The sequence below is a fragment of the Fukomys damarensis genome, unplaced genomic scaffold (genome assembly GCF_012274545.1).
Source record: "Fukomys damarensis isolate Sample0158 unplaced genomic scaffold, DMR_v1.0_HiC HiC_scaffold_26, whole genome shotgun sequence".
In the NCBI taxonomy this organism is placed as follows: Eukaryota; Metazoa; Chordata; class Mammalia; order Rodentia; family Bathyergidae; genus Fukomys; species Fukomys damarensis.
In genome coordinates this window covers 16975200-16998476 of record NW_022900938.1, presented here as the reverse complement: position 1 = coordinate 16998476, position 23277 = coordinate 16975200, and the positions used below count along the sequence as shown (strand labels likewise).

General features: G+C 38.1%; 1 protein-coding gene across 5 annotated transcripts in view; it reads right to left on the bottom strand.

Moving 5' to 3' along the window:
• Positions 1-23277, bottom strand: part of Znf385b (zinc finger protein 385B) — a 299896-nt gene that overhangs the window by 94255 nt on the left and 182364 nt on the right. The window contains exon 1 of one of the 5 annotated variants that reach the window (XM_019209391.2): positions 13363-13559. The exons of the other annotated variants lie outside the window; for them this stretch is intronic. The gene's annotated coding sequence lies outside the window, so the exon portion shown is untranslated. Of the gene's footprint in view, positions 1-13362; positions 13560-23277 lie in introns of those variants that run through there. 5 annotated transcript variants of the gene reach the window in all.

Genomic DNA, 23277 nt, shown 5'->3' with positions numbered 1-23277 from the left:
CTCTGCTGGTTAATCTTTCCTGGTTATTTGAGGAGATTCCTGAAGAGGGAATTTAAGACGATTCTTTTGAAGTTTTCTCAGTCAGATGAGGGAATTTCAGAAAGAGTCCCTGCTGAGGGAAGGAAGGGAAATCAAAGGTCAGAGACTTTAATTTTAAGTGAACTTCTACGGCCTTCCAATTTCCTTTAATTCACAGTGCTCAGTATTTCAAAGCAACCATATTTGGGGACATGGTTTTCTCAATGCCAACAAATTCAAGTTATATTCTTCTACCCTATGAAACCAATAATATGTGAAAGACTTGCTACTATGACGATTAAAAAAAAGAAAAACTTATTTCGCCCAACTGCCGCTGGTAACATAATAGATACTTTATCACGTCAATGGATTATGTCATAATCCATCACAATAAAACCTCATTTGACAGGCCAAGTGACACTTAAAATTATTGCCATAGTCTCTGACCTTTAGAAATATGATCTCAAAGGTCCCTTTAGGTTATAATTCCAAGGCTTCCTAAGGGGCTCTTCTTTACGTACCATAACAAAAACAAAACAATTCTTAGAAAGGAGAGTGCATCAGAGTCACAGAAAATCTGCAGGAAGAAGCATTTGCAGAATGAGATGAAATCTATGTCCTGTAGAAGTAGTTTTTTTAGGCAACTATATAAGCACTCCTCAGTGAGTATTGAAATAAAAAAATGCATCACAAAAAAAATTTACTGAGGGAGAGCAATGTCAGTTATAGAATGCCCAAAGATTTTGTGTGTGTGTGTGTGTGTGTGTGTGTGTGTGTGTTAAAGGTTAAATTTATTTCAAAAGTACTTATAAATGAGTGAAACATGACTAAGCATACATAGTGAATTTGTCAAATAAATCAATTTAATACATACTTTTTATAGAGTAACAAACACAAAAAAAATTTACTGAGGGAGAGCAATGTCAGTTATAGAATGCCCAAAGATTTTGTGTGTGTGTGTGTGTGTGTGTGTGTGTGTGTGTTTTAAAGGTTAAATTTATTTCAAAAGTACTTATAAATGAGTGAAACATGACTAAAGCATACATAGTGAATTTGTCAAATAAATCAATTTAATACATACTTTTTATAGGATAACAATAGCATTACTATGGTAGTATTTATTTTGTTTTCACTAAAATTAGTTCTTTTCAAGATTGACTATTAGTAACAAATTCTGACTTTTAAAATACTTGGGCCCAGCCAGGCATGGAGGTGCTCACCTTCTAACCCCAGTACTTGGCAGGCTGAGACAGGAAGGTTGCCATGACTTTGAGGCCAGCCTCATCTACTATGTAGGGAGTTCAAGGCCATTCTGAACCACACAGCAAGACCCTGTCTCAAAAACCAAACCAAACAAACAAAAAATTCGGGACCAGAAGTATTTTGGAATATGTACATATATAGAATGTGATATTTTTTGGAGGGAACCTCAGGCTAAGCATAAAATTCATTTATGTTTCATAAATACCTTATATACATAAACTGAAGGCAAAAATACAGTATTTTTTCTGATGCTGAGCATGAATCACAGTTGCATGGTGTGTAATTTTCCAGTCAAGTTATCATACTGGTACTCAAACGTTTGGATTTTAGAGCATTTTAGGTTTTTGAATTAGAGATGTTAAACCGGGTATGGTGGTGCACACCTGTAATCCCAAACTGTAATCTCGAGGCTGAGGTAGGAGGATTTTGCATGTTTGAGGCCAGCCTGAGCTACATAGTGAATTCAAGGCCAGCCTACAAAGTAAGGCCCTGTCTTATTAAAAAAAAAAAAAAAGAATTAGAGATATTAAGTCTGTACTATGCCAAGGTAAGGTAGAAATTTGACATTTGGGAGGGGGTAATAGAAATTGAACCCAGGTTCTTCAGAATGCGCTAATCATTGGTATAACTTTTTAGTTTTTATTTTGAGACAGGATCTGATTAAATTGCTAAATTCCCCAGGCAGGGCTTCATCTTATAGTCCTTATGCCTCAGCCTCCCAGAACACTGGGATTTTAAAAGTGTGTCGCCACACCAGCTCAAAACGTGATACTTCTTTTGTTTGTTTGTTTTTTAGATTAGTCATATTTTGATGCTCAGTAATTAGAGGTGAGAACTCCCTCCACATTAGATGGTATGGGGTGAGAGCTCTGAGGCAGTGAGAAGGGTGACTTGAGGAGAGACTTTGTATTGTTTTGGGGACTTATACACTTTTATTTATTTCAGAGTCTGTGCACCTGTACAACGTGATCCTTTTAAAATTATTTTTTTATTTTCTACATACTGTTTTATGGTTAAAATAATTACCTGATATTAAATGTTCCTATAAGCAAATAATTTCTACTGACTATGGTTTCTATTTTCCTGACATCTACTTTATACAACTCTGATCACTAATTTCTTCCTCATCACTGAAGTATGTGCTCTTCTTTACCCTCGTCACTGTGGATCCTGGCCTTGAGGGGCCCCCTCCGCACTGGGTTTCCATTTGTCTGTTCTTCAATCTTGGCTTGCGGGGCCTCCAGGGCTTGGCTGAGACTGGATAGTGGGGTCTTCCCCTTTGTCTTCACTTTCTGCTATGTCCTCAATGTCTTCTGGGTCGGCAGTTTTCTTTCTTCTTTGGAGGTGCACGTTCTCCAAGCATATTTTTTGGACAGGCATAATTGAAGCGTCTGCTTCCCCCACCTTCGCATAACACTTGGATTTATCAAAGAAGTTTGGCCCTTGGATAAGAGTTCGGCTGTTCTCCCACTTTCAGTAGCAGTGCCTGCCTTTATCACTCTACCAAGCAACTGTTTGTTGTTTATGGCTCTGGTACAGTTTTGTGCAGAGTCTTTATCCAAAAATAATATAAACGCAACCCCTTTACTCGTGTCTTTCATTATAGTAACCTTTACAACTTTGTCATACTTGGAAAATAGCCGATATGAATCGTTGTTTGTCAGGGAAAAGGGCAAGTTGGACACATACTCTGTGCTCTTGGAACCAAGCCACCACTCATCTCTTCAGGGACGGTGGCCCGGGTGCAGCGGAGATTCAACCCCGACCTCTCCTGGCCCCTCGCAGAGGCCAGGGCCTCCTGCGCCCGGGAGTGTGTGTGGGGGTTCAGCGCAAAGCCCAAGGGCGGCGGCAGCGGACGGGCCCTGCGGGGCTCCCACAGATTTCTTTTAAAGAAATTTAACTGAGTTGCATTTCAGATTTTCTGCCAGATTCAACTTTCCCTTTTTATGGATTTTCAAGCTTTGTTGTCCCCTATATTGTGGATTTTCCCGTCTTTCTAAGACAATCACCAATGTAGTATCTTCTTCACTTCTTACATTCCTCTATCAATCTGCTATGTGAGGAAAATCACCAACCAAGAGACCGAGCATAGATACTAGGAGGTGGCTATGAAAGAATATTGCTCTGGGAAAGGTCACACAGCAGTAAGAGAGACATTTGTAGAGCACATGCTATATATCAAGTACTATCCTATGCACATTATATATGAATACACACATTTAGGTATATTTACCCACATAAACTCATATGTACACTTATAAATACACATACTTCTATTCATTTAATCCTCACGACAATCCAATACACAAAGTGGTACTGTTACCCCCATGTTATAAATGAGAAATGGGAGAAGAGAGACTAAAGTCAACTTCACACAGTTTATAGGTGAAGGAGCCAGGACTCACGCCCAGGCAATATCACGTCTGAATTCTCCTTTTTACTACTATGGTATGATCACCAAAGAGTACAGCTGAAAACACCTCAGTTACATAGCTACATTCTCCAGCTGTGTGGATACAAAAGCCTTTTACCATCAAATGAAAGGATATAAAATCACTGCAAACAGGAATAGTTTACAGCTGGAAATTGGTTAAAACTAGTATATGACTTTCAGTAGTTATCTGATGCTAAAATAATTAACATATACAAGATTTTTTAAATGCTTTATAGTAACTAGTTCTAGAATATATTGATCTAAAAACAATCTGCCCAGTTAATAGTATTATTTAATTTAATAAATGTTTATGAGGGACCAACAAGGGATGTGGCTGACAACTACTGGGATTATAAACACATGGAATTATTTTATTTTTAAGAGAGGATAAGAAAATAATGGCTATTGCTACTTAATAAGATTCTATTGTGCAGTAGGTACTGCACAGATTTGTGTCCCTTGTTTAATAAAATCAATATAATTCTATAAAGTTTATATTATTAGCTCCATTTTACAGATCAGAAAAGTAAGGCTTACAAAGATTACTTAATGTGTGCTAGAGCCTGGGTTGAAACTCCTGTTCCTCTGTACAAACTCCATGCCATAAGTAGGTTGTATGTAAAGTAACATAAAAAGATCCTGTCATCAGGACTGGAGGTGTAGTACAGTAGCAGAGCCTTTACTTAGCATCTGCAAGGCCCTGAGTTCTATCCTCATTCCTGGAAAGCAAACAAACAAACAAACAAAACTAAGAAGACCTTTTCTGATCAAACACATTTAGAAAACGCTGGCTTCAACGAAGTTTCTGTAAGACACCTCAAAGCTTTTGATATACTAAGGGACACTGAATTATCCAGGCAAACACAATTTCTTCCCTCAATTTTTGGACCACAGAATCAAGCCCCGCCCCTCATTTGCATGCCCCCCCCCGGCACCACCTGAAGCTTCTTGGGATGAACATAACACTCTGGTGTGCTCTTCCAGAAACACAGTTCTCACACGATAAAGTAACAGCAGCTCAGGAGACAGACATTTGATGACTTCTTCATCTAACAGTCGTGTGACCTTGGACAAGTTATTTTATTTCTTTATGACTCTATTCTCTTTTCCATAAGTTGGGGAAAAGATATGAGTCCCTGTATCATAGGACTGGTAGAACTAATTGAGGTTTTTTAATGGAGTATGATTTCGAGCTTCTGCTGTATAAACTTCATTTACTAATTCCTGACTACTCGTACTTTTCTGACACTATACTACATCCCAGAAGAGTGTAAGTCTTTAGATCTGTAATACTTGTCATAAAAGGCAAGGGAGAGGTCAGAGATCATATTTCATCAGCACAGTGTTAAGGAGGTTTAAGGCAGAAACAAACTGGGCTTATCAATACATCCCTCAATGAGCTCCATCTCTTAAGATAAACCTTAAAGAGTGGTTAGTGCTCTGAGAGGTGGATATGAGAGAAGAGTGGAATAAACACATAGAGAAAATGGAACGTACTTTTAGATTCATGACACTTTTAGGCACCTAAGGTATTCTCAGGGTTTCTAGATCAGAAGGTAAAATAATAAAGAGAAAAACCTAGTATCTTGGTGATTTTGGAGCAAGGAAAGATGTCCTAAACAGGAAGCAAAGGATGGTAATAATGAGAGAAAAAATTGATAATATGTTTTATTAAGAATATAGAAATATGACACCATTAAAAGAATCAAAAGGCAAAGACAATCCAGACATTCTTACTCTAGGTCTCTCTGTGTATACCATGTACTGCATATACATAAGTAATATATATACACACAAAAGAGCTCCTTAATTAATAAAGCTCCTTTATTAATTAATACATAAAATTAATAAGAAAAAGATATTAGAAAAGTGGGTAAAAGAATTGAATGGATATTTCACAAAAGAAGACATAAACATATCAGGAATTAGGGACATATGAATTACTACTGCAATGAACTATCATTACATACGAGAATTTCTACAATGAAGGAAGAGATTATTAAATGTTGAAAAGGACATGAAACAACTAGCACTCTATACTGCAGTGTAAACTGCTATATCCCCCTTGGAAAACTGTTTGGCAGTGTCTGCTTCAGCTGAATACATAAATACCCTGTAATCCGGCACTCTACTTCCAGGTATATCTAATAGAAATGTATACACTATATACAGTATTCATAGTGGTACTAGCCCCAAGCAAGACATTAATCAATATATAAATACATTATATAAATATATATTTTATATATATATATATATGTATGTATCTACTGGTACTGGGGATGGAACTGAGGCCCCTGTGCTTGTGAAGCAGGCAGTGGAACCACTGAGCCAAATCCCCGGCCCGATTTTGCTATTTGAATACAAGAAAACAATCACACATTGGAACACAGTGATGAGAACAAGTGACTTACAATTGCATGCAACAATGACAGACCTTGTAAAAATAATGTTGAGTACAACTAAGATAAAGGAGTATACACTATACGATACACACACTTTACACAATGCATAAAACCAGTCAAGCAAACAAATCTTTGCTGTTGGGACAGTGGTTATCTTTATACAAGCGGGATGACACAGAGGATGGCTGAGTGGACAGGGTTGTGAGATAGTTTTTCAGGGTGCTGGAAGTGTTCTTTTCTTGATCTGGGGGCCAATTACCCAGGTATATTATGTTTCTGAGCATACAACTAACATTCTGTATGCTATACATTAACAGCAACATTTTTTAAATGGGTTTACTGCTGTTAATAACATGTTTTGACAAATGGAGACAAAATTCCCCAATAAAAAGAACATCTTCAAATACTGTAGAGTCATTATAATTTGTATCATGCTTTTTGAGTTCCTTTATCCACTGCCATCTTGATTTTGCTCAAAGCGATTTGTGAGCAAACAAAAGTTCTCTAGCATGCCAATGCTTCCTTGCTGAATTTAAGAAATGGACAGAGGAGACTAACACAGAATCCAGCGATGCCAAAGAGAAAAATGTGTATCTGGAGTTCTGAGTCTATAAAATCATAACCATTGGCAGCTCTGTGCCTGAGTCTCCCTTGGGGCAGCACTGGGTCCACTCTGAAGAGCTCCCACAGCAGCCTGGCAGAATGCCACATTTAAAAAGAAATACTTCTCAGCACCACACTGAGGTTTATGAGCAATAATGAAGTGCTGCATCAAAAAACAGCAGTGAAGCCACAACGTGATAGATTTCAAGCCACAGTGTCCTTTGGGTTTAGTAGTAATGCAGCAGCTTTTACACAAATTGATGAATTTTTCAGGAAGGTGGCTTTTCATGTGCTCTGGCAATAGATTACCCACAGCCAAATGGTGATTCATTTATACCTGGATATCTTGTCCATAGACTGAATTTTGTATATCCACATGCTGAAAAAACTGAGTGATGTTTATTTACTGTGAAGTGCCAACTATAGTTGGGTTAAACATACGAATATTTTATTAGTTAGGATCTTTTTAAAAAGCAACATTGAAAAATATGAGAATTTCAGAACATAAGTAAATTTAGACAGTTAAAAGTGAATTTAAAATATTTTTGCTTTATTGTAGTTTCTCAACTTGTAACTCAATAATGTAAAGCATGACTGTGAAAAATAAGAAGCTCCAACTAAGGGAAAACCAGAGTCTAACAAATGCTTTCTCAAGTTTTCCAAAATAGTTTTTAATACACCTGACTTACCAAAAGGGAATGTCATGTGCTAGTTGCTAAATTACTAAGTCTTTGGTGAAGCCAGAATTATCTCCAGACAGGGATTTACTAAAATTGTCTGAGGTCAAGACTGGATCCGGAGGTCATAAGAGCCTGACGAAATTTTCTGGCCAAAGGACTCAGGGAGATAGATGGTCCTGTGCTACATCTGCCCAGTGACTCTTGGTGAATGGCATCGAGACCCTTACATGAGGTCAGAGGCCTTTCTGTGACAAACAGAACTACTTGCTTTCCCTTTGCAGCATGCTGGAAACTAAATGGCAGCACAGAACTATGACACATGTTAGAAACCTTCCTAAAAATACAGACTTTTCTAACAAAGGCTACAACTATGATTTCCAAGTCACTGACTACTCCTGAAGGAATAACATTTCATAAAATTATAGAGGTAAACAACCTAGGAATCTTTATATGAATAAAATGAGACTAGGAGGGCTTATCACACCATTGTACCCAACCGGTGATTGAAAGAAACCTAGAACCTGTTGCCCAAGGGCACTATTTTGAACGTGTAAGTTGGTACAAAGACATATGAGAATCATATATCTCACTCATTACCTTCGTTTAAAATGTAAGTAGATTAGTACCTGTGTTTTATTTTTCAATTTTGGCTAAAATTTAAAAGAATGTGTTCTTTTCTTAAAGTGAGATTTTAATGTCAATGTTTTGTCAATATGAATAATGAAAGAAAGAAATTCAATGAAAGAAAAGCTGGTGTGGCCAAGAGTTAACATTTCTTTCCAGTTTAAAGAACAGCAGAAGATTGATTGCAGTGCCTTGTTTGAAATAATTCTTTTAATATTTCCAAAGGGGGAAAAAAACAGAGAACAGCAAAGACCATTAAAACTATGCTTTTAACCACACTGCTTGGATCAATATAACTAATTTGAATAACCTCATGGTAAGAGGCACATTCACTTTTATGTTGGTGATTTTAATAACAAGTATTATCAGATTTGCAAAGAAAATGCTATTTGAAAAGCTGCACTTTTTCCAAGCAATGGCACCTGACCTACAACTGGAGCAGATCAAAGCAGCAGGGCCCTTTAGACCTGTGGCTCTGTCTTTAGGCTTGGCCTCCCACAAAGGGCCAGGAGAGTGGGGCCAGAAATGGGGTCTCTCGGTGCAGTGTACCCAGCTGCTGCTATCTGTCTTAGCTCCAGGACACAAAATGTTTGGTTCTAGTTTCAGAGAATTTCAGTTCCCACATTTAATGTCTAGGCTTTTTGTATTTAAGAACCAAAAAGAAAAAAAAGAAAGAAAACAGAAATAGTGGTTTACATACATTGTCCTTTAAAAAATATACCGCACTCTTCAAGCTTGCTCAATTAAAAAAAAAAAAAACTTGCTCTGCTAACACCCTCTAGTTCCACCTTGGTAGAGTTGGAAAGGTTTCCTAGGCTTAAATATTAACCAAATTCTTCAGAGTTATTTAAAACTGTTAACCATGTTAGGAAAAAAAGACAACAACAAAAAGGAATACGTTCTCAGGAAGCATAATTTAAGAATGAATAGAAACACTAAAAAAAAAAAAACTCTGGTTAATCCTTTTTATATGCAGTATAATCAAATACATGGTGAGTGTTCCACATTTAAAAATTACAGTAAGAGACACATTGCCATGAATCCCCCTCAAAATACTCCTCCTCACTTCAAACACATTTTTCTCATCATCTTCGACACATTCTGAAGCAGTTCTGACAGTCCTCTTTCATTTTTTTTTTTTACTAAGCGTGACCAAAAAATATGGTGAACACTCCTGCTAAGTGGCATCCAACTGAAAGGCAGGCTCACAAAAACATTTACAGCGTGTCCTCATCCACCTAATGTGGCAGATCTGGCACTGTGCAAGTTCTGGCTCTTCCCCAAAGTCACAATGACCACGACAGGTAAATATTTTTAATTGATTCAGGACATCCGGGCAGCCATGACAGTGCAACCAAAGGCAGGAAAGAGGACTTCCGGAACTGCTTCAGAGAGTGGTAAGAGCAATAGGATAAGTGCGTTTGGAGCAAGAGGGAGTGTTCTGAGGGAGATTAAAGGTAATGTGTCCTCTACTGTAACAACTTATTATGAAGTTCAACATTTACTGTATTTGTCTATCATACCTCACATGTGTATCTCATGGCCGTGATAATGATACTAGTCTACAGGGTATTCAGAAAAGTATTCCAGTGGATTGCGATCACCATGGTGGCCATGACAGAAGAGGCCACTCTTGGTCCTCCATCATCACAGAAGCCATTTTCCCCCCAGGAGCAGGAGAGGTGGCTCCCGCCTGTCAGCCAGGCCTGTTGTGCAAGCAACTTGAAAGCCACAGTCCATTCCTGTGGAATCCTGGTATGGGGTGTCCCATGCCAGAGGCAGGGTCAGCAGAGTAACTTTGGGGCTAGGGTGAGAGAGGATTTGGAAAAGGAAGGAAGAGTGGAGAGTTTGTTTTGATTTTCGCTGTGAGTTCCAGACCAGCCTGGGCTACATAGTGAGTTCCAGGTCTGTCTCAACTACATAGTGAGACCCTGTCTCCAAAAAAAAAGAGTAAATTGAGAAACATGAGCCAGAGAATGCTTACACTCCCAGTGTATCCCTAGTGGATATTCAGCAGATTCGGCCAATGGCTGGCTTGGCTTTTGGAACTATGCCATTGTCCTGACATCCTGACAGCCTACAAATTGCTGCTCCTTGTTTCAGTCATACAGGCCACTCCTGGGGGACTAGTGATAAGCAAAACAGCATCAGATAAGGCCCTGCAGGGTCACTCAAGGGTTTTCTGCATTGGAAGGGACTAGTCCTAAATGACTGTCCTTGTCCCTGTGTATCATGTTTACTCTTGTACTATTACGCTGACTTTGTATCAGGCTTTCTGTTATTTTCTGTTATAGGATTTCTTTTTCTTCTGTTTAAAAATATTCATCAAAATTGTCAAAGTTTCTATTTTAAATTTTGACTATTATGTTCTTTCTATTTACCTGTACTAAAGAGTTTTTTTTTACATTGTATAAAAGTAAGATGCACAACATAATAACAAAATGGTTATTAAAGGTAAGCAATTTAACATATCATCTAACATAATTACCATTGTGTGTATATGTGTGTGTGTGTGTGTGTGTGTGTGTGTGTACAATGAGCACGTAAAATTAACTTTCAGAATATTTCTAGTATATAAAACAATATTATTAATTGCAGACCTAAGGTTGTGCTGACTCATCTTGCGATCTCTAGATTTAGTTACCCTACATAACCTCAAACTTTATAACCTTTAATTTACATTTCCCTGTGCCCCTTCTGTCCACTCTGGTAACCAGAGTGTATTCAACCTTTTCTTTTAAAGAGTCCCCCTATAAGAGACCATGGAATATTTTTCTGAGTCTGGTCTATTTCACATAACATAATGTACTCTAGCTTCATCTATGTTGTTGCAAAAGGTAGGATCTTCTTTTTTAAAGCTGGATAATATTCTTTACATGGAAAATTTTTTGGCTTTGCAAATGATTCCTCTTAGCCCTCAAAGAACACCAAATGTAAATAATGATTTTTTTAAGGAAGTAATCTCATCAAAGTACTTACTCATTATTTTCAAGGACTTACTTTATAAGCAAGGACAGGAATGGAAATATTTTCTTTTAGAACATTTCTTATGAACTGTGGTCTCTTCTGGACTTCAAATAAACTTTTTTTAAAAATTTAATTTATTGGTACATTCTAGGTAGACAGTACAGCTACATTCATTCCTGGGATCTTGTACCTTTATATGCCAGGTCTTGGTTCTCATTTTTTCCCCTTGTCCCCACCCTCCCTTCATCCTCAAATAAACTTTTTTTGATACCAGGGATCTAACTTGGGACCTTGTGCTTGCAAGGCAGGTGGCAGAATCACTGAGCTAAATCCCTGACCCCTTCAATTAACCTTTTAAGAGCCTTTTTAAAAAAGTGTAGTAAAAATGGACCTGGTGCTCAATGTCTTTAACTTGATAAGCATGTTTTCCATGAACAGAAATGCAGAAAGAACTCAAAGTTCCACAATTGCACAATCTTTCCCTATTTCCAAACTCTGACTTGTGTCTCTGTTTGCCTTCCCTCCCTTTTCTCCAGCTCTCTGTCTTACCTTTCTTGGTCTCTCTCTCCTTCATTCACTCTTTCTGCCTTTTGACTCTCTTGCCTCTGTCCCTTACTGTAATATTAACAGAGAATTAGAGACTATTCATAAAATTGGTCATTGGCAGCTGTATTATATTAATCTTTTCATTATTTACTCCTACAAATCAAAAGATTAAGACCTGAAGTACGCGAGGATTGGTACGAGATGTAACAATTAAATTAGGCCATACATATCTCTGGTTATTTCTCAAGTAGTTATGTCAGTTGCAATAAAGAAAATTGTTTTTATATGTGTTCCTATGATGGTATCTGCTGTACATGTGAGGGTGGGACAAGCTGGGAAGTTAAATGCATCACGGGATGTTTATGGCACATTTTTATAGAAATTCAGCATCATGTCAAGGGTTATACAAACACTATACCATTTCATTGTACCATTTCACGGGAGAAAATGGGGAGCTTCTATATCTATATGTATATATAAGAGGCTTCTTACATGTATTTTACATATAATAAACTGTCTTCTAAATTCCTACATGGCTTATGATCATTCCTTTTTTTTTTTCCTGTACCAGGCATCTAACTCAGGACCTTGTCCTTGTGAGGCAGGCATGGTGCCACTGAGTTAAATCCTGACCCTATTCCATCTTTGCTCATGAATAAAATAGTGCATAGGGATAAATAATTCTGTGACAAAGCAAACATACAAAATGAAACCAATGGTGGACACAGGACTAGAAAAAAATTCTTCCAAAAATCAGGTGCCAGGCTACTGTAATAAGTAATATATACACTGAGGCACATTATCTGCTAAGAGGTCACACGTTACAGAGCCTGAAGAACCTTGGAAAAATGAGTGCACTGTGGTTTAAACCTACTCATTTTTTTTTCAAGAGTTCTCTGAACCCTCGGTGTTTACATGTCTAATCCACCAATAAAGAACAAAAGAACGAAAGAAGTTGATGCTCTTTCAGTATTTTCCAAACCACCTGAAATCCCACTGGGGATACAAGCTGAAAACATCTTCCCTGTGCCAAGACTGTCTTTCTTAATGGTAATATTTATTCATGTGTCACAAACAGCAAAATTAAAGGAGAGGGATTTCTTAGATGGGAAAAATGTGCTAAAATTAAAATGGAAATGAGAATTTCACAAGCACCTACTGTATACATAGAAAATACACCTTTCCTTATAGCAGACAATACTCCCTCTGGAGGTGCTAAACTTACCTGGTTTCCAGAGAGATTTCAATGCCCAAGGGACTAAATAAACATGAAGCCATTATGTTTTAACTTGAACTAGATGGAACTTTAAAGCCTGAAATGTGCCTATCATAAAAAATCATGTGACAAGAGTACAAAGCACTAAAATGAAGTGATTACAGGCTATTAGCCACTGTTCTGCCCATCTGAATGAGGATTGTTGAACATGTGCAATTAACTGCTAAATATATTTTATAAAGAGAAGAACAGAGAGGGTTCTAATACACTTCCATTGAACACAAAGCTCATTTTTACCTTGTAATGATTCTGAGACAAACTTCACAGGAAAAGGAACGACAGTTCAGAGATAAAGGAAATGTGGAAATCAGTCACATCCTTATTATATTTAGAAGAGCGACTCAATCGTACAATTCAGATACAAACAGCTTAGGAAAACCGAAGCAATACTGGACAAGAGAATCTGGAAATTAGCAAATTCTATTTGTACTAATTCTGATATTTTTCTCTTTTTCCCAAGTTGATTTGAACCACTTCATAGTTCTATCACATATTCCATGAAAAAGTTCCCTGAGGTGTAAATGCTGATCAGTCAGCGATGCTTACCTTTGCGTTCAAGATTACAGTTCAAGTTCACGTCCGCACTCAAGCACTGTACGAGGTATTACGTTTAAAGATAAATAATTCCATCATTTCAACCTGGTGCTTCTGTGAAACGTGGTGCTAGGTAAGAGCCAGCAGGCAGTGTGTCTGAACAAATCATACGTCCTGTAATTGCTGCTTAGCTCTAATTACTATTGAGGAGAGCATTTGCAACTTGATTCCAGGGAGAGGGCAGGCCACCTTCTGACGACACCAAGCCAAATATATCCTAAAAGACTGACAAGTTACTTTTGTTCATGTAATTTTTCTAAGTAGCTTCCAGGTACTCAGAAGCTATCATTTTGCCCTGGTAAAAGTGAAATCAAGACACCCCTGCCTCTCTCTCCCATCAAAACAATTCGATTCTCTCAGAATATGAATTTATTTTATTTATTTAATTAATTTATTTTTTTGTACTGGGGATTGAACTCGAGTTCTTGCGCTTGTGAGGTAGGCAGTGAAACCACTTAGCCAAATCCCTGGCCACAAAATATGTATTTATTTTAACAATTTGGAATTTTAGTATCAGATTTCAAGGGATCCCCCCCATTGGCAACTAAATATTTTTAAATTGCTTTTTTTCCTCAAAAGAAACCTGTTCTCAAAATGAACTTTATATTCTATTAATACAGAATAAATTGTTTGCATAAGACTAGTTCTGAAAAATTTGTTTCCTTTCCTATGAATTTTTATGTTTTAAATAAAGACTTCAAGCATATAATTTAAAAAGACTAAAAGTATGTGACAAAATGATGCTGATAAAATTAATAGGGATGTTTATTCATCAAAAGTAAAAAATCTAATTTCCATTATATGGGGAAATTCTCAGAGTGAAATTAGCAGTTGTATAGGTTTGGAATGTATAATTGATCCCACATCTAATTTCACCACATGGCATCTGATCATACTATTCGTGGCATTGACCATATGACCAGAAAGACTCTGCTATATCCATGTCACACGGTGTGGCTGTGGCTGGATGGTTGTTTTGCTGACTGCCATTGACAATGATGGGTTAGCCTAGTGGGCATTTGACTAGATGAAAGAAATTTAAAATGATTGGTGTTTGCAAATTTCAGGGAGGATTTGGCCCCTGTGATTGCACCACCTAGTACATTTGCCAACCACAGCCAACACTTTAATGATGTACTGAAAAAATTACACCTACCCAAATTCAGAGATTTGCTATACCTGCTTATGTCAGATTTCCACTGTAACTTTCAGAGGCATGTAAATTTAAGTAAATAATTAGGTGTACCAATTAAAAGGGTAATTATAAAAGCAGCTCTTAGAAATGGTGCATTTCTCTGGGCCCAAAGAGCTCAGTTAAATTATGAAGGATGACAAAACAGCATTCTAAATAGAACATGGTATGATAAGTCTGTACTTACTTACCCTCCAAATAACAATTGTGCATTTCTTCCTCACATAATAATCAGTTTTTTATGACCAAAAATACAATTACAGTCATAGCTGTGGTTTTCACTGTTTTTAAATTTAAATTTCATCTATGACAGACCATCCCTAAGAATTTTCTGCTCAGGAGGGATTATGCTGATGCTTCTTCCTTCAAAGAAAGCACTTGTCTTTCGTGCAGTTAGGCAAAGTATTCCTGTCCTCTTGCCTGCCTTGGAGTATTTCCAGACCAGGCACACTAGTGCATCTCCATACTTCCAAGTTCTTTATCTGTAGCTTTCATACATTGGTTTACTTTACTTTGGTTCCCAAACAATCAACATTACCTAAAACTCCTAAGAAAAACAAATTCCCACCCCAGACCTGCAAGACTGCACTAGCACTGTGTTACATCCACCCCTCCCAACCATGTAACTTAAAGCAGGCAAATATTTGAGAGTCACCATTTGATCCAGCATGTACCGTATGTCCTAAGGGCAATGAGAACATCGGATAAGGAACTATTTAGTCTCTATGGGGGAAAGGATGGGAGAGAGAGAGACTCAACAGAAAGGCGGAATCTAAGTAGTCATCCAAAGGGTGAGAAGAGTTTGGATGGATCTGAAGGAGGCATTTCTTCCCCATAACTCATCACCCAGACTCACCAACACCACGACCTTGCTCTATCAAACACTTTCTCCAGTTACTCCATTCTGAGAGAAAACTTGCTTCATTCCCATCAACCTCTTAGTCTATCAACTATTCTTCTTTCTTTTTAACTCCTTTTAGAGTTGCCTACACTTTTTTTTTCTTATTTTTTACTGTCCTCTCATTTCATAAACCCTGTTACTGGACTTCCAGTTTCTCCATTCTAATACAACTAGGGTATTATTATTATTATTATTATTATTATTATTATCATCATCATTATTTTGGTTTTTTGAGACAGGGTCTCACTATGTAGTTGAGACTGACCTGGAACTCACTATGTAGCCCAGGCTGGTCTCTCACAGGGATCCTCCTGCCTCAGCCTCCCGAGTGCTGGGATTACAGGCGTGCGCCACCACGCCCAGCCAACTAGGGTTTTAAAGCCCTTCATTTGTCCTCTCTGATGTCTCTATCATTGCTGGAAAATGACTCCATATCTAAAGCCCCTGTTTTCTGTGTTTAGCTTTTGTATTTCCACCCACCTGCTGTACCCCTCCCACCTGCATCACAGTGACACCTCAGCTTCAACGTGTACAAAATTAAAACAGTCGCCGTAGCCTCCCCCAGGCCACCCTTCTCACCTCGCTCTCCAGAGGACATTTCTATGGTGGTCTTTATTTCGCTGTGTGGCACCATGGGTCTTTTGATCGTACAAACTCTAAAACTTGAAGTTATGTTTGAGTTCTCCTTCTTCCTGCCTCCTAAATCAAGTTAGTTATCTTCATGGTATTCGCTTTCTCCATCTTTTCATACCCGTTACCATTACCTTCACTGAGGCTCACATTACCTGGTAACTCACACAATCCTGTAATCATTTATTCTCCCATCTTCAAATGAATTCTTAAAAATAGGTTGGATCAATCATTTGCTTATTTAAATATCTTCCATGGCTCCCATAGGTAAATTGTAAGCTCTGAAATCCAGCAACCTATTCCAATCTCTACACTGCTACTTACTGGGTAACATTATATGAATGAAATGTTTTGTTAAGACCCGGTTTTCTCCGGTGATAAGTAGAAATAAAACAGTAATCACATCTCCTGAGGAGACCTGAGGGAAATCACGCCTGTAAATTCTTACCATAACGCCTACAACGTGGAAGGACATAGTTAGGGATAAACATTATCGCCACCATCACTGAAATTGTCGTCATGGAGTGCAATTTCAGTCCTCCCGTGCAGCACCCACTACCACCCTCAGCTTACTGAAAATTGCTTTTTAATTTACCCTTTATAAGCTTTGTTAAACAGAATTCTCCCCCCCAGACAGGGACAGCGTCTTCACTCGCTCTCCATCCTCTCCTCTTCCTCTTTATCTCTCCCTCACCCCTCTCTGTCTCTGATACCTCGGATAGAATGGTCCTTCTCCAAAAAGTGGTAACTGCACAAAGCATTGGTTGTTTCCTGTACATACACATTTTCTTAGTCTATACTTTGTGCTGTCACACTTCGCAAGATGTTCTTCCCATTTTCCCCTCTTAAATTCTTTCCACTGTTAACTGGCATTTTAAATGGCCTTTCTTCCAGTGAGCTGTCTCTCTTCCTTTAGAAGAAAGTATCTTGCATTCCTCTGAACCTGCAATCCGTTTCATTTACATCCCTGTTACAGTACTTAAGACAGGAGATTGTGTGCTATTGTACTGGAGTCTTCTTTCCCAGGGGCTCTAAGGCATTCTAGGTTACACAATAGGCTTCATTTGCTGTTTGCTTAGTGCCCTGGCCAGAGAGAGCACTCAATGAAGGTGTTGAATGAATGAGGTAAAGGGGACAGCATCCACATTTTTAATAAGAACTGTGCATAATTCCTATTTATAGAATTTTATTTCCCATGATAATTGTGTCATCATTAAAAAGTATGGGAATTGCGAGGAATTATGGAAACAAGTTTAAGAGAACCCTTACAAATTCGGTGTGCTCTTAACTTTCGTTTTAAAATCAGTATTCTATAACAGCATTTTCCATAGAAACAAAGTCATAAATGGTCAATGAGTTCTTGGGATAGTACTTAAAGTTTAATTAACTTACATGATAGCTGTATTAATAGAGTATTACACTAGCAACAGCACCTCAGCACCAATAGTATTATAAGGGGTCCTGAAAAAGAGTCCAAATCCTATGAGTGTTAATGAAGATGTTCAGTCTTCCTTGAAAAGCAGGAAACAATGACTTTTATTTTTTACATTTTAAGTCATACTCAGAAAGGCATAACCAGAAGCTAATTTTCTTGTGTTTTCAGATGGTTACTTTTCATTGCCAGGATGAATATGATCTGGTTAAAGTGGTTGATTAATTATAAATTATAAATTTAAAAAATGGTGGTCCTATATAAAGATTATGTATTTGAATTTTTTGGAAATCTTTTCTACTTACAGTTCTAAATTTCAGAGTGTTTTTTTCTTCCTTTTCAGATTAATTTTTAATTGACTATGGCTTCTAATACTTTAGTTTTAGTTCCTTTATACAGACAGAAACCCCATGATAAATACATAGTGACTTGGGCTGGAGATTTAGCTCAGTGGTTCTGCTGCCTGTCTCGCAAGCGCAAGGACCAGAGTTTGATTCCGGGTGCCAAAACAAAACAAAACAAAAACAAATACATAATGACTTGTTGAAAACTTTTAATTATATTCATTTGAGGGCTCCCTTATCTTAAAGTAACTCTTGAGTTAATAAATATTCCCATTTTAATGGGAAAATTATTGCCATTCCAGTGATCTGAATTACAATTTTGAATTTTCACAGATTTACATACTGGAACCAGGCAAGCCTATAAATAATTTAAGAAGAAAATATATTTTCACGTTACTTTTGTGTCTTCCTTACTGAGCTAGATATCATGGTTAAATGAAAAATGAGGTCTGTGGATTTTATGAAGGTGACTGTCTTTTTGTAACATAAAAATCACGTATTTGATGCAATTAGAAACCAGAACAAAGACACAAAATTTAGTGTAAATGACTGGCCCAGATATATAACTAGCACGATACAGAATAAAACCTCCACAAGGGCAGGGATCTTTGTTCACTGATGTAACCTAGGCACCTAGAACCATGCCTTGGACATATTAGGAACCCAATAGGCAGCTGCTGCATAAAAAGGAGAGGCAAAGTGGGTTAGAATGGCTAGAGGAAGTTGCACTTGAAGGCAGGCCTTTACCAAGAGCTCCCTCAATGGTTTTAAGTCCCTCATCTACATCCAAACTCTCAGCAAGTCCTGTAGTTTCTACTTCCCACCTAGACTGCAAGCCTTCTTTCCCCTCTCCTTGTCACCAAACTAATGTCTTTGAACAGGTCTTGCTGGGACCACGCATGCTCACCAACACGTGGTTCTTCACACAGCAGCCAAACTGTTTAAAAAGACAAATCGGCTAATGTCACTCCAGCCTGATGGCTTCCCACTACACTTTAAAGAAAACCAAACACCTAACAGCCTATAGTTACCACCTGTTTAAGACCCGGCCAACTTCCAAAATTCCACATGGTACCACCCTCCTCTCCATATCCCAAGATCTTAGTTGCTTCTTCTTTTCCAAACATGGCAAACTCCTATCTCAAAGTTTTTGCCTTTGTTGTCTCCTCGGTTGTTCCCTTCTCTCCCAATCCAATTGTGTCTCAGCTCAGTTGCCACCTACTCATGGAGACCTTCCTTCGATGGCTCTGCACTGTCTCCTCTCACAATTTCCACGAGGGTGACAACTATTTTCTAGGTGCACAGTTCTAGCGTCTGGAGCAGTGCCAGGCTTCTAATGGGCGCTCAATATATGACAGGTTTCAAGTGAACCAACGGCCATGTTTCTGTATCCTTTTCTAGTGGGAGACACCATTTTAGGATCAAATGATTTCAAGGACTTCTTATATATCACTCGTGCTATTTTCCCTAATAGTCATTGGTTATATTCAACATTGTTATGAAGTCAGTAACATTTAAAGTGATATTTAATTATCACAGTAGGGCTGAGATACATCTGGCAATAAAAAAAAAATTGTGTGTAAGGCATGTATTATTCAATCTACCAAACACTCAATGCACATTTCCACTGAGAGGTACGTGAGCATTCTCAACCCACGCTTGGGCTGACGTCAGGGGACTCACTGCTTGATATGCAAAAGGTAGAATGGCAGTGGCCCTAGTGAGAGCTTTCTCAAGACAAAACTAGGAAGAAATTTTATAGAAGCCCTAACCCAAGGATAGACTAGTTTTTGTTTGTTTGTTTGTTTGTTTTAGACAGGGTCTTGCGATGTAGTTCAGGCTGGCCTTGGACTCACTGTGTCACCCAAGCTAAGCATCAAACTCATGGCCATTCTCTTGCCGCAGCCTCCTGAGTGCTGGGATTACAGGTGTGTGCCGCTATGCCTGGCCTGACTAATTTATTTTTAAAAACATTTCACACTGAGTTTATTGGTCATCTTCACACATTTGAATAACAATGACTGACTCTTACATTATCATTTATGTATCTATTTATTCATCTACCTAAATTCACCCAATCTTCAGATTCACACAGTAATGGAAGAACTTGCTGTTGCCTGCATTTTCTAGAAGAGGAAACGGCAGATGAAGAGTTAATATCTTCCCAAGGTTACAAATCAGGCAGGTGGCAGAGGTGGTGTTCAAACTCACATAGTTTGGCTCTAGGGTCCATACTTTATGCTCTGCTATGCTTGGTGATTTAAGAAGATATCATCTTTACATTAGTAGAATTAGTAGATTAGTAGAATCCATAGCATATAGAAAAGTACATATCAGATGCCAGTCACTTCTAAATATGCATATTTCTCTCCCAAATATTGTCAGGTAGTGTTTTTCTCCTTACTGCCAAATAATGGTCTGACATACTCAGAAGAAAGTTACTTGATTCAGCAGCTCTAGATGTGGGAAATCATGAGGAAAATCTAAATCAAATACCAAATCTCACTGTGCCTTTATCATCACTGTGAAAATAGCATGATTTTCTAGGACATGGGAAGTCTGAAGTGATAAGATAGCATATCTTAAAATGACAACACCAAAAATGATCTCTGAGCATACTATCAACTCCTTAAGAAAGTTCTATTTTGACTGGGGAGACAGACCTCATTGTAACATAAAAGAACTTTAAAGGTGCAAACCGTGGTGATTTCTGTACAATATTGGGCCAGGCTCTTTATGAAGAAATGGTCAATATTAGCTTAAAGCACTAAGAATTCTAAGACCCAGGGTGTTCTGTCATTCATCTAAGGCCCTCTGTTGGCTCCCCTCTCTGTTCCTACCTTTTTAAGACAGATTAGCTAGCTATCTTATAAAACATGAATGAGTCGAGGAGTGGAGTCTAGTGAGCCTTGCCTATGTTGTGCAACATGACCCCCGTGTAATAAATCTTTTGCAAAGAGCAGGTCTTCTTTTCCAAATGGGGCCTGTCTTCACTTTTCCCCCGTGAGACTTGGCAAATGGGACATTCTGAATCTGACAGGCACTTCTGGGCTCCTCAGCTAAGAACCAACAACTGTTTCGTACAGTTGTCAGCCGAGAACTTTTACCAGGGCACGTAGGGGATCAGAACTTTTGAATCCTATCCAGACACAAGGGCCCATCCTCCCTCAGCTCTCCACCCACCCCATCCCATCCTCATCACAGCACATCTCTCCTGCCAGTGAGCCCAGCTCCAGAGAGATGGCACAGAACTAGGGAGAGGGGCAGGACTGGCTGTCACATGAAGTTGGTTTCGGGAGGTCCTTTGTGAAAAGTTCATGAGAAGAGAAAATGCTGCAATCTATTTATTAAAATAAAGATCTGGGAGCTTAGGAGAAATGTGAAAAAACTTAGGCCTTTTTATCAGACACCAGTTCAAATGTTACTTCCAACATTCATTAGTGATGAGACTTTGGAGAATGTTTACTCTCTGAGCCTCAGTTTTGTTATCAGAAATAACCTGTCTTCCTCTTCTTCTTCTTTTTTTTTTTAGGTTTGGAAAGAGGAGAATGATGTAACACATATAAAATGTCTAGCACAGTGTCGGACACAGTGTGTGCCTTCCATAAATATCACTTCTCTCTGTTTCTGTGATCCCGAAGATGGCCAGGTGTTTGGAAGTCCAAATTTAGAAATGCTTCCAATATCCCCAAAATATTCCACTTTCATTGGCTTTGTGTTTGCATTGGCTTTATGCCAGGGATTCTTAATTTAGGATTCACGGACCACCCCCTCTCCAGGAATTGTCTGCAAACACTTACAACCATGCTCACTTTTCAGACAGAAGAATAAAATTTAATCAATTCTTAAAGGATTCTGTGACTTTACGAGATTAAAATCTCTACATATATTTCTGATAAGTTGAAGGCAAACTGAATACCTTTTTATAAATCAAATTTGACTTTTAATGTACTGGAAGAAGATGAAGAAACTCTGCAGTGTATCATTCTGGAAGTAAATACTTATTTCATAAACTGCATATGTAATCCAGGATTTTTTGTTTAGGTTTTACAAAAGATTCATATTTGCACATACCAAGTTACATAAAAGTAGAGGATATAGTGATATCATATGCATGGCAACTAACTTTCATGAACCAGTTACAAAAGAACCTGGAGGTCAAATTCAAGTTCAAGGTAAACTCAAAGAAGGAATTCCAGAAAGATCCTGATCTTAACTGGGCAGATTCTTACTTATTCTCTGCTCCAAATGTCTCACTTTATGGGTGAAGAAATGAAGGTTCTGCCAGGTTATGTGACTTGCCCAAGGGCATCACAATAGTTACGGACAATGAGGAATAACAGCTGTAAAAATAATGACAGTGATCATTATGATGCTGACAGTATTATGATCTATTGAGCATTTGCTTGAGCTAAGCCTCTTGAAGACTTTAACCTCAAGTACTTGTTCTGCAACCTTGGAGGAAGATTTTATTACCTCTACTCAGCACATGAAGTGCTCTGCCCAGGGCTCTACAGCCAGAAAATAGCCAACCCTAAACTCAAACCAATTCAAAACCCAACTGTTTCAGCTTGCAAGACTATGATTTTAGGGTCTACCAGAGATTGTTTTCCAGGTTAACAGATCAGAAAGTCACCTGGTCTTGAAATATAACCAATTAAAAGGTTAGGAACAACACAGCTACAATAGTTATGGTCTATTCATATATTAAGATGGGATTTTTTAAAAGTACAATACTAGATAGTTCTTGCTAACAATATACATACACTTGAACATTTACATTAGGAGTGTGGTCTCTAGAGAAAATCTAGGTCATCCCTTATTTGTAGTATCCTTTAGACACAATGCACTTTGACCATTTTTGCATCCCAGTCTGCAGGCCAGGAAGACACTACTTGAACTCTATGCCTTCCCCTCCTTCTAGACCACAGTCTGGGTGCCTAAGATTCCTTCAGCCCATGTCCTGATGGCCCTGAAATCACTCCAGGTCTGCACAGGTCTGTTTTCCAAATTCCTTGCCCTGATGTGAACAGTACTTGTGGATGCTTGAGAGTGATCTTTGAGTGTCTATTTTTGGGAAATGTCAATGGAGCTTAGTAGGGAGCAGTGGGACTGCAGTATTGATAGTCCTGTACGATAGAATATGAGTTGACCAGAGACACAGTGCTTACATGTACTGCATGAAATTTTGAAGTGTCTGGGGATTCTAAAATGATACTGGGCCTTAGCAGCATTTTATAAATACATATTATATGTAATACATATTGTGTACATATATTGCACATATTTGTCAAAGTAGCAGGGTAAAACATACCTTTTCAAAGCTTGTTGGCTTGGTTCTAACAATTTTTTTTTTTTTTTTTTTGGT